Below are 12,766 nucleotides of genomic sequence, written 5' to 3'. Positions count from 1 at the left end.
TAGATCCCTCTCCTTAAAAATCCTATATCACCAATACTCTTGAAGTTTCAGAGTATAACATTGTGTTAAATTAATTAAATGTGGGCACTGACATATTTAAAGCAAAAAATAATTCGAAAAATGGGACTCTGACATAAAGAAGTGTTAGAAATACTTGAATCAATTTATTTGCTTATATTTTTCTTTTTATTGCTCACAAGCACCAAACTAAATAGTAAATTATACATCTAAAATGTAAAAGATCTCTTTCAATAAATACAAAAATTCTAAGGGGTAAGAAAACATTGTGGTTATTTTGGTTATTCTTTTTCTTTTTAGTGGTATATAAAGGTGTAACTTACAGTCAATGGTGTCTTAGATTCCATGAAATATCGCATATTGGGATATTAGAGACACACTGGGGCCTTGGGTGGTATGAGTTATAATTATTCATAGTAGGAAGCCAGTAGTCTAAAATCAGTCAATCAAGACATCACAGAGTAAACATTATCCTGGGAGAACACACCGTCTGAGAGTAAATCCCAGCTCTGACATTTGCTAACCATGTGACTTTATGTAATTACCGAATCCCTCTGTGACTCAATTTTTCTCATCTCTAAAATAGGAATAGAAATAGTGCCGACCATATAAGGTGATTATAAGGATTAGACAGTGCATGCAAAGCACTTAGGATCCAGCCTGACCCATTGTAAATGTTAGCTAAAATTGTTACTTATCTAAATGTATGGAGATCAATACCAAAAGACACAGCTAAAATGATTTAGAGTGGGTTCTGAGTTCTGAGACTAGAAGTGGGGAGAAAAGAGAAGTTTTTCATTGTGTCTTGATTGATTTCTAATTCTGTACTTTTAATTTTATTAAAATTTTTTTCTTTGTTTCATTTTTTATGAAATAATTATTAAGAATATACATGTCAGTCGGTCACAGACCTAAGTGTAAAATACAAAACTATATAACTCATAGAAGATAACATAGGAGAAAACTGAGGTGATCTTGAGTTTGGCAATGACTGTTTTTGTTTGTTTGATTGATTTTGGCCATTCTGTTCCACTTTCAGGATCTTAGTTCCCCAACCAGGGATTGAACCTGGGCCCCTGAGTGAAAGTGCTGAGTCCTTACCACTGAGCCACCAGGGAGCTCTCAAATGACTTTTTAGATATAACACCAAACGCACAATCTATGAAAGAAAAGACTTCATTAAAATTAGAAACTTCTGCTCTGCAAAAGAATGGAAGAACAAGCTACAGCCTGGGAGAAAATATTTGGAAAACACGTATCTGACTGGTATTTAAAATATGCAAATAACCCTTGCTGCTGCTGCTGCTAAGTCGCTTCAGTCGTGTCTGACCCTGTGTGACCCCATAGACGGCAGCCCACCAGGCTCCCCCGTCCCTGAGATTCTCCAGGCAAGAACACTGGAGTGAGTTGCCACCTCCTTCTCCAATGCATGAAAGTGAAAAGTCAAAGTGAAGTCGCTCAGTAGTGTCTGACTCCCAGCGACCCCGTGGACTGCAGCCCACCAGGCTCCTCTGTCCATGGGATTTTCCAGGCAAGAGTACTGGAGTGGGGTGCCATTGCCTTCTCTGAAAGAACCCTTAATACTCAACAATTTTTAAAAGCCTCATTTTAAAATAAGCAAAAGATCTGAACAGACATCTTACCAAAGATGATGTATCAAATATCAAACACATGAAAAAATTGTTCAACATCGTGTTACTAGAGAATTACAAAGTAAAACCACGAGTTACCACTACACATGTACCAGAGTGACTAAAATCCCAAACACTGACGCACCAACTCACTAAGACATGCAGGGTGCCCAGTGCTTCCTGCTGCTTAGATTTTGTCTGCATTTTATCATAATCATAGTGGACTGGTGCAATGTCTTATGGCATGCTAAGGTAATCAAAGTCTCTGTGGACTGAACTGTGGCCCAGAGGCAAAGTTAAGGTGGTCCTGAAGCAAAATGGTGAAGATATACTTCTGCCCTTGCCAGGTTGAAACTACTCTTGGCCTTCTTAGCTTATTGAAATAGAGGAAAATCATTTACAAGTTAATAACTTGTTTATAGGTGACAGAGGCTCTATTGCTAGGCTCTTTGCTCTAGTAAGGAAATCATACCTGGGACAGCAGTACAATTGGAGTCATCACCTGTCTTAACATTTCAATAATCCACTGTCAGGTGAGTTAAGTAGGAATTAGGTGAGTAACAGGAATCACCACTGATGAATTTTCAGGTCTTGGATGGTTGCAAAGTCTTGCATTTCCCCCAACAATGTATCATTACTTTTTGTTTATAATTTTGATAGTAAGACTTTCTTTTTAATATTTATTTGTTTGGCTGCCTAAGGTCTTAGTTGTGGTACATGGAATTTTTGTGGTGGTGTGAGGACTCTCTAAGGGCTCAGTAAGTTCAGTGTGTAGACTTAGTTGCTGCATGGCATGTAAGATCTTAGATCTCTGACGAAGGATGGAGCTCACATCTCCTGCATTGCAAGGCAGATTCTTAAGCACTGGACCATCAGGGAAGTCTGCCAGCCCCTTCAACCATAATAGCCATATTAAAAAAAAAAAAAATAGCCCTATTCCGTGGACTAGAAAGACATAGTCTACCAACTGCTGTCTCTAGTCTATACACTCTGAAACTAGAGAAATCATGGGGTTTAAGGGGTTCATAGACTGAACATATGGTGAAGCAAATGAGAATCAAGGCAGTTTACCACTTGTCTCCACTCTGACTGGTCGGCCAGGGTGCCAACTACTGTCCCAATTAGCATTACAGCCAGCGTCAACAGACCCAGTGTCACAGTTTTCCTATTCACTTCCTAAGGCTGCCCTCACAAAGTAGCACAAGCTGAGTGACTTAAAACAACAGAAATTTATTCTCTCACAGTTCTGGAGAACAGAAGTCCGAAGTCGAAGTGTCGGCAGGCTGGCTCCTCCCGAGGCTCTGAGGGGCGCCTATTCCGTGCCTCTCTCCTAGCTTCCGGGGTCACCAGCAGTCCTTGGTGTTCCTGGGCTCCCAGTAGCATTGCTCCAACCTCTGCCTCCATCTTCACGTGGTGTCCTCTCTGTGTGTCTCTATAAGGACATCAGTCCTGCAGATGTCCTCTTCCTATAAGGACATCAGTCATTGAATCAGGGCCCACACTAATTCTATACGACCTCATCTTAACTTGATTACATCTGGAAAGAACACATTTCCAAATAAAGTCACCTATTCTGAAGGTACCTGGGTGAAGACTTCAACATACCTTTTTGTGGTGTGTATGTGTGTGTGTGTGTGTGTGTTTTTAAGGAAAACTATATTTTACTGAATTGTCTTTGATTTTTTTTAATTTTTATTTATTTATTTGGCTGCATCACGTCTTAGTTGCAGCAGGCAGGATCATCCTTGAGTACAGTGGGATCGTTTGATGAAGCACACAGACTCTTCAGGTGTGGTGCACAGGCTCAGCAGTTGCAGCACACGGGTGGGCTTAGTCCCTCCACAGAATGTGTGTTCTTAGTTCCCCAACCAGGAATTGAACCCAAGTCCCCTGTATTGCAAGGCAGATTCTTTACTGCTGGACCACCAGGGAAGTCCCACAATATATCTTTTTGAGAGACATAGTTCAACCCATAATTTACCCTGAGAAATGACTACAGGTCCCACTAGGGAAATCTACAGGAATATATAGACAGATATTTATACAGATGGGGAAAGAGTGGAAACAGTGTCAGACTTTATTTTGGGGGGCTCCAAAATCACCGCAGATGGTGATTGCAGCCATGAAATTAAAAGATGCTTACTCCTTCGAAAGTTATGACCAACCTAGATAGCATATTCAAAAGCAGAGACATTACTTTGCCAACACAGGTCCATCTAGTCAAGGCTATGGTTTTTCCAGTGGTCATGTATGGATGTGAGAGTTGGACTGTGAATGTGAGAGTTGGACTGTGAAGAATTGATGCTTTTGAACTGCAGTGTTGGAGAAGACTCTTGAGAGTCCCTTGGACTGCAAGGAGATCCAACCAGTCCATTCTAAAGGAAATCAGTCCTGGGTGTTCTTTGGAGGGAATGATGCTAAAGCTGAAACTCCAGTACTTTGGCCACCTCATGCTAAGAGTTGACTCATTGGAAAAGACCCTGATGCTGGGAGGGATTGGGGGCAGGAGGAAAAGGGGACGACAGAGGATGAGATGGCTGGGTGGCATCACTGACTCGATGGACGTGAGTCTGAGTGAACTCCAGGAGATGGTGATGGACAGGGAACCCTGGCGTGCTGCAATTCATGGGGCTGCAAAGAGTCAGACACGACTGAGCGACTGAACTGAACTGAACTGAAATGAAGCGTGCTTGCTTTCACTTCATTCAAGGCTGTGAACTAACCCAGGCCTGGAAACTGGGTGAGAGATCATAACTCTCCATCTTGTCTTAAGCTGCCCTCTGTTCACCAGTTCCTCAGGGCTTTTGGTTTTACATATCAGAATATTAGTGAACTGACCATATTCTTTGGCCCTACATGTAGTGTCTCCCTCGACCATCAGGCCTGCAGAACCAGTTGCTACAGTACTTTCCAAAGATGCCATCACTCTCTCATAAATGTATTTCTCAATACCTTGGTGAAGAGAATGTCATCTGGGCCCTCCAGGGGATGGAATTAGGGGTAGATAACTTATAAACCTAGAACGAGAGGTTTATAAACCAACATTCCCATCTCCCAAAGTGTTTGAATTCTTTCTTCTTCATTATATCAAAGGATTCTCAATTTCATTAACTTCATCAGTGAAGTTACTGACTTCACTGACTGACTTCACTGACTTCATCAGTGACTGACCAGGTGTCAGTCAACCAACTTAAAAAGAAAAAAACACCACAATTAAATCCACTATACATCCACCAGGATGGGAAATATTAAAAAAAAAAAAAAAAAGACTAAGACTATCTGACTTTCAAGAGTATGTGGAGCAACTAGGATTCTCATGCACTATCAGTAAAAGTATAAAATGGCACTCCTTTAGGAAAAGCTCTGGCAGTTTCTTAGAAAACTAAATATACATCTATCCTATGACTCAACATTTCCATTCCAAGAGGAATGAAAAAATAGATCCACCAAAAAAAACTGTAACATAAATATTCATAGCAACATGATTGATAATAGTCCCAAACTAGAAATAACCTATATGTCCATCAAAAGAGAATGGCTAAACACACTGCAGTATGAGTTGGCTGCTGCTGTGTAACAAATAACCCCACCACTTAGCAGCTCAAAACAACATTCATTTCAGCTCACCAGTCTGTATTTCAAAGTCTGGCACAGTTCTCATTTGCCAGAATGTGGCTGGACTATCATCGGCTTTGGATCTCAGGGTGTCAGCTGAGTTGCATTCTTTTCGGGGGGCTCTGAGGAAGAATCCAGTCTCAAGATTATTCAGGTTCTTACTGGAATTCAGATTGTTGCGACTGAAGGACTGAGGTCCTGCTTTCTTCCTGGCTGTCAGCTGGAAATCACTCTCAACCCCTAGAGATCACTCACATCCTTTGCTAAGTGGTCCCTCCATCCATCAGTGAAAAATCTTCTTCCTGTTAAGGGTCTCTCATGCTTCAGATTTCTCTGACTTCACTGCTTAAGACTTCTGGACCCACTGTAAAAGGTTCATGTCATTAGGTCAGATCCACCCATATAATCCCCTTTTTAAAAGTTAAGTGTGCTGGGACTTCTCTGCTGGCCCCGTGGTTAAGAATCCACGGGGCAATGCTGGCGATACGCGTTGGACCCCTGATCGGGGAACTAAGATCCCACCTGCTGTGAAACGACTAAGCCCAAGTGCTGCATCCAGTGAGGCTGCGAATCTGCAGCCCGTGCGCCACAACCAGAGTCCGCGCCGGAACCAGAGATCCCCGCGCCACGGCTAAGACCTGACACAGCCAAACAGCTAAATGTAAATATTAAAAAAAGAAGAAAAGTAGGCCATCCCTGAGGTCCAGGGGGAAAGAATCTGCCTACCAATGCAGGGGACGCAGGGTCGATCCCTGGTCCTGTAACATTCCACATGCCGTGGGGCAACTAAGCCTGCCCGCCACAACTACTGAACCCCTGGCTCTCTACAGCCCGCGCTGTACAAGAGAGGCCACCACAGTGAGAAGCCCACTCACGGTAACTAGAGAGGAGCCCCGGCCTACTGCAACTAGAGAAATGCCCACACAAAGCAACAAAGACCGAGTGCAGTCAAAAATAAATAATAGCTTTTTTTAAAAAAAAGTCAAATGTAAAAAAAAAACTCAAATGTGCTCTCTGACAACCTAATCGTGGGGGTGCTATCCCATCATCTTCACCATACTAGAGATTGTACCAGGAGGCAGGAATCTTGGGAGACATCTGAGAATTCTACTTACACAGGAACAGTCATTCAGTGAGATACTACTCAGCAATGAACTATCAATACACACAACATGGATGAATCTCAAAAATACTATGCTGAGTAGAAGATTTACAGAGTACTCAGAGGAGTTCAAGAACAGGCAACATTAATCTGTAGTGGGAAAGTATGAGAAGAGTGGCCACCTCTGAGGGAGTGGGCTTGGGATTGATTGGAAAGAGGCATGAAGGAGTTTTCTATGATGATGCTAAGGGGTTGGGTTACACAGATGGATGCATGTGTCAAACTCATTGAATGGCACACTTAGCTTTATGCATTTCATTAGGTAGGAAAATTTTACCAGAAAAATTAACAATATTTTCTCTACGTAATGATACGCGTACTAAAGTGTTAGGGGCCAAGTGTACGAATGTCCGCAACTTATTGTGAATATATCAGAAAAATGCAACAGATTGACAGATGGATAGAAGAATGGATAGGTGGGTGGATAGGTGATATAATAAGATATTAGACTCTAAGAAAAGATAAACTCGTCTTTAAAAAAGAAAAAAAGCAATTAGAGCTCCCAGCTGTTATAATCAGCACACGGAATCCAGGCTCTCTGGATATAAGTGCACTCACATTGGTCAGTTCAGCCTGATTTTAAATTAGGTTCCTCACTCTTAGCCCTGTACTCTCAGAATCCATTCTCACATATACTTGCCAGATTTTATTGATATACATTTGAAAAATCTTTAAATTCTTTTAGTGGGAAGGACTTCTTCCCACTAAATTTGAATTTGACCTCATATGTGACTCTGATGCATGTCGGATCTGATTCTGATCATGAGTGTGGAGACAGTTAAGTCAGTGGGATGAGGCATGAGGAGACTTAGCTTCCTCTTACACATAATTCCCCACAGGGAAGTCTATATAGTCTTCAAACAAGTCAAGTGATCCCATTAGACAGGGAGAGGGTGCTATAGTCTCTGGCTATCTTCAGCAGTAAGCTGGGGTTGTAACAGAGATCACTCGCTGCCTGCTGTGGCAGATGGCCTCGGATGTGACTCCTCGAGATCCCTGCCTCCTGATGCTCAGGCCCTTGGATAATCCCCACTCCTGACGTGTGAGCAGTACCTTGCTTCTTAGGAAGAGAAATGGCCGAAGTGACAGCATGTCATTTCCAAGGGTAGGTTATAAAAGGCTGACTTCAGTCTTTCTGGCGTTTCTCTGACTCTTCTTACATGTTTGCCCGATGGAGAGGCCCATATGGCAAGGAAAGGAGGGCAGCCTCTGGCCAACATCTGGCCAACATGGGTAAGGACTCAGCCCCTCAGACCAACATCCCTGGAGGAAACAGGTCCTGGTGACAGCCGTGTGAGTGAGCCTGGAAGAAATCATTCCTTAGTCAAACCTTCATTTGAGATCGCGAATCTGGTACCTAGATTGCAGTCTTGGAGGCGGCTCTGAAGCTGAAGACTCAAGTAAACCATGCCCAGATTCCTGACCCACAGGAACTGTGACTTAGTAAGTGTGCGTTGTTTTAAGCTAATAAGTTTGGGGTAATTTGTTATGCAGCAGTGGATAACTAATACAGTTGCCTAATATCCATTCTATCCTTACTTCTCAGCAATAAAGACCCTATTTTATTTGTAATACTAATGTACATAGCTAAAATCATGCCTTTCCTAAATTCTCAGTATGATGTGACCATACGGCTGAGTTCAGGCAGAAAAGAAGTAAGCAGAAGTTTTGCATGGAACTTCTGGAAGGTTCCTTATAGGGAGATATCTCACTGACAGATATACTTTTTGTTTCCCTTCTTCCTCATTTTTCTTTTTTTGAAGAACAGCAGCCACTCATAATCCTGGGCAGGGGGATGTCTGGTATTTCTGTGGCTGACAGAGTGCTCTTGGGGTTTTTTGTTCGGTGTGTTGTTCTTTATCAATGAATTAACTTTTGGTTGTGCTGGTCTCTGTTGCTTAGTGAGTGGGCTTCCTCTAGTTGCTGCAAGTGGGGGCCACTCTCCATTGCCGTGCATGGGCTCCCGGCATGCAAGCTTCAGTAGTTGGGGCACACTGGCTTAGTTTCACCATGGCATGTGGACTCTCCCCAGACCGGGATCAAACCCACGGCCCCTGTAATGACAGGTGAAATTTTTTTTACCACTCTACCACCAGGGAAGTCCCTTCTTCCTCATTCTTGCTGCCTAGAAAGTGAATGTGATGACTGGAACTCCAGCAGCTATCTTAGAACGTTTGAAGCTAGAAATCACACTCCAGGAAACAGAAAGGAAGGAGGAATATGAGTCCCTCCTGCCCACTGAGCAACCACACCAGCAATGGCCCCACTGCACCTAGAACTCGATCTTGCTGCAACCCCATTTCCGCTGGAGAGGATTCTTATGGTCGCTGAGTCCTCAGTTCCTTAGCTATAGACTCCTTAGCTTAGTCTAGGATCAATGCACATGACTGGCTGAGAACAGGTCAAGCATCTGCAATGCGGTTTTTATTTATTTATTGTTAATTGAAGGAGAATTGCTTTACAGAATTTTGTTGGTTTCCGTCAAACATCAACATGAATCAGCCATAGGTACACATATGTCCCTTCCTCTTGAACTTCCCTCCATCTCCCTCCCCATCCCACCCCTCTAGGTTGTTACAGAGCCCCTGTTTGAGTTCCCATTGGTTATCTATGCAATCTTGTTTTCAAGGGAAGTTCAAAGATTAAGTATCTGGAATCTATTAGGTGGGGAATTCCCCTAATTTAGAAAGTGGTTTCAGATGCTGGATGTGGAAAAAAAAAAAAAAAGCGAACTCTTTCCTACTGTCAGGTCGGATGCCCAGAAGAACTGGGGGATCCCCACCTCTCTAATTCCTCTGCGTGCTAAGTCACTTCAGTTGTGTTCAACTCTGCAATGCCATGAACTGTAGCCCACCAGGCTCCTCTGTCCATGGGATTCTCCAGGCAAGAATACTGGAGTGGGTTGCCATGTCTTTCTCCAGAGGATCTTCCTGGTCCAGGGATCAAACCTGCATCTCTTATGTGTCCTGCACTGGCAGGTGGGTTCTTTACCACTAGCCCCACCTAGGAAGCCCAATTCCTCTAGATCTTCCCAAATATTCCCATTTCATCTGTCAATCACTGTTTCCTAGTCAAATGCATTCACTCTAGAGTGTGGCAGAAAACTTGAGTAAGGCCAATCTGCAGGTCACATGACTCCTGCTGTGGCAGCCTCAGACTGCTGGCCACGGCAGAGGCTTCCTTATGAGTTAGAATCATCCTGCTGTTCCTCATCTGTTTGTCTTCTCTCTCTCTCTTTTTAATAATTTCATTTATTTATTTTTGGCTCTGCTGGGTCTTTGTTGCTGCTCGGACTTTCTCTAGTTGCAGTGAGTAGGGGCTAATCTTCATTGCAGCGCACAGGCTTCTCATTGCAATGGCTTCTCTTGTGGAGCATGGGCTCCAGAGCACAGGCTCAATAGCTGTGCCTCACAGGCTTACTTGCTCCGAGGCACGTGGGATCTTCCCAGATCAAAGACGGAACCCTTGTCAACCGAACCCATGTCTCCCGAACTGGTAGGCAGATTCTTTACCACTGAGCCACCAGGGAAGACCCACTTGTCCTCTTAAAGCACCTTCTCAAGGTTGCCAAATACCATTTTTAAAATTTAATCCTCTGAAGTTGCAACCACAGGGCAATGGAGAAAGTTGAGGTTAAGTTCTAAGAGAAAACATGCAATAGTTTTCCCAGTTACTTCATTAATACCTAACAAGGACATCTCATTTCCAGGCTCAAAGTGGAGGGATTTCTCACTGCATCCCACTCTGTATCAACAAGGCTAGTTCCAGTTTTTAGGGTCTGCTGTTGGCCTCACTGCACACCTTATATCAATTTTTTTATTTGAATCTCTTTGTTTGGAAGTGACAGAAATCCAACTTGAAATAGATTAAACATAAAGAAGACTGTATTGGATAACAAAATTCAATAAAGGGCTGAACAACTAATTTGCAAAAATAAGTAAGGATGTCTCCAGAATAACTGAAACTAGGCTCTTAAATTCTAACATGAGCCTCTATAGCTTTTGTCTCAACTTTTAATTTATTCTTTCTTCACTGCATCCACCTTCCTTCCTTTCATGGGGGAATATGGCTGGAAACATTCCCTGAGCTTTATGTCTATAACTTTCGTCATTCAAAAGAGAATGACTTAGGATTTCCTGGTGGCACAGTGAATAGGAATCCCCCTGCCAGTGCAGGGGACACAGGTTCAATCCCTGGTCTGGAAAGATTCCACATGCCGGGGAATAACTAAGCCCATGTGCCACAACCACTGAGCCTTTGTTCTAGAGCCCGCGAGCCACAGTTACTGAGCCCACATGCTGCAGATACTGAAGCCTGAGTGCCGAGAACCTGTGCTCCACAAGGGAGGCCACTGCAATGAGAAGCTGTGCATCACAACTAGAGAGTAGCCCCTGCTCATAACTAGAGAAAAACCTTTGTACAGCAACAAGGACCCAGTGCAACCAAAAATAAATAAGCAAAAAAAAAAAAAAATTTTTTTTTAAGAGAATGACTTGTTTTTCAATTCAAATAAGAAAAAATGATGAGAAAGGGTTTTATTGACCCATCTTCAAACAGGTAACCACACCTGGGGCCAGTTATGGCTGAGGGTAGGATTGTATAAGAACAACGGTTCCCTGGGTAGCCACGTGGAAAGAGGAGACAGTTCCCAAGAGAAGAGCCGTGCTGGGCTGGCCACACCACAGATGACCACTATGGCAGCCCTCAGGCAGGTCCCTTCCCACGAGCAAAAGTTTGAATAAGCTTGGCAAGGTATGGCATGTTTGGGAAGATCAAACTGTTTTTCCCCCCTTCCCTTTTTTTTTAAAATAAGAGTGAACTCACCTCACCCTCTATGTGTCATTTTCTTACCCAGACAGCTAAGACATTTTAAGGAAAACCTCCCCATAAATAAGTGCTTTTGTGCCCACCAAATCGGAAGATCCCTAAAGAAAGCCTCTAAGGGGATTCCCCAATGGTTCAGTAGTTAAGACTCGCTTCCACTGCAGGGGGCGCAGGTTTGATCCCTGGTCATGGAACTAAGGTCCTGCATGCTGCATGATACAACCAAATAAGTAAAAAAAAGATTTTAAGTCTGTCTGAAAAAAAAGAAAGCATCCAGGATTAATTTATCCCCATGTGTCTGCTGCTGCTGCTGCTGCTGCTGCTGCTGCTAAGTCGCTTCAGTTATGTCTGACTCTGCGACCCCATAGACAGCAGCCCACCAGGCTCCCCCATCCCTGGGATTCTCCAGGCAAGAACAATGGAGTGGGTTGCCATTTCCTTCTCCAATGCATGAAAGTGAAAAGTGAAAGTGAAGTCGCTCAGTTGTGTCTGACTCTCAGCGACCCCATGGACTGCAGCCCACCAGGCTCCTCCGTCCACAGGATTCTCCAGGCAAGAGTACTGGGGTGGGGTGCCATTGCATGTGTCTAGTGCCCCCTGTTTCCATCATAGATCAGATACTTGAGATATATTTGTAGAACTGAGTTAAGATCTTTTCTCATCCTTCAGAGATCTCTGAAGGCTAAATATTTTGGATGTTTAGGATCGCTGGAAAGGCCTAATGCTAGAAGTTACAAATAAAAATGGAAATTAATAGAAGACTGGATAGCCTATGGTACTAGTGGGAAAAAAATAGTCAATAAGGGAAAAGTTGTCCTCATTACAGAGAGATGAACAAGAAACTGCACTTTTGTTTTGGGTTTTTGTTTGTTTGTTTGTTTTGGCCATGTTGCTTGGCTTCTGGGATCTTAGTTCCCCGACCAGGGGTGGAACCCAGGCCATTGCTGTTAAAGTGCCGAGTCCTAACCTCTGAACTACCAGGGAATTCTCAAAACTATAGGTCAGGTCCTGATAGACAAATTGGGAATATACAGTTAATATGTTTGCCTCCAACCTTCCCTGGACCAGAATTTATAGCAGGAGAGAATAGCGATTTGGAAGAAGGTTGCTGATGGAGTTGATACTGATAAATGCAAGTGAAAGGAGTTCTAAGGTCTTTAAGCAAGACCAAAAATGTATTAACTTTTCACTAATAGATAAACTCCATCCCTTACTAGAAGGTAGACATGGGTGTCTGATTAAGCTTGGCTTCCGGTCACAGTTGTTCAGCAGTGACACTGCGGCACTGCTTTAGAGGCTGAGCAGATGCATGTCTAAGGCAGGAGGAGCCAGCGCTCCATGCTCTCCCCCTAGAGGAGAGGAGGACTGACAGGAGTACACTGGATCCAGGGATCAGCCTGCTGCCCACACTCTGAGCTCCGCAGAGCCTTGCTCAGAGTCTGATGGAAGGTCAAGATCTGTGCTGGTTTGCAGAAGTAGCCTGGGAACTCTCCAAATGACCACAGGCAGCAAGAGT

The 12,766-nt window shown here is 43.5% G+C and overlaps 1 long non-coding RNA gene across 1 annotated transcript; it reads right to left on the bottom strand.

Moving 5' to 3' along the window:
* Window positions 1-2,859: 2,859 nt before the first annotated feature.
* On the bottom strand, window positions 2,860-8,663 carry LOC138420894 (uncharacterized). The gene is made up of 2 exons (XR_011249356.1): window positions 7,480-8,663; window positions 2,860-3,115 (listed from the first exon to the last, which is right to left on the bottom strand). It is a non-coding gene; the product is annotated as an uncharacterized lncRNA (long non-coding RNA).
* Between the last annotated feature and the right edge of the window lie 4,103 nt (window positions 8,664-12,766).

Source organism: Ovis canadensis, chromosome 15 (assembly GCF_042477335.2).
Source record: "Ovis canadensis isolate MfBH-ARS-UI-01 breed Bighorn chromosome 15, ARS-UI_OviCan_v2, whole genome shotgun sequence".
NCBI classification, from domain to species: Eukaryota; Metazoa; Chordata; class Mammalia; order Artiodactyla; family Bovidae; genus Ovis; species Ovis canadensis.
The sequence above is the reverse complement of the archived record's forward strand: the minus strand, read 5'-3'. Positions and strand labels throughout refer to the sequence as shown.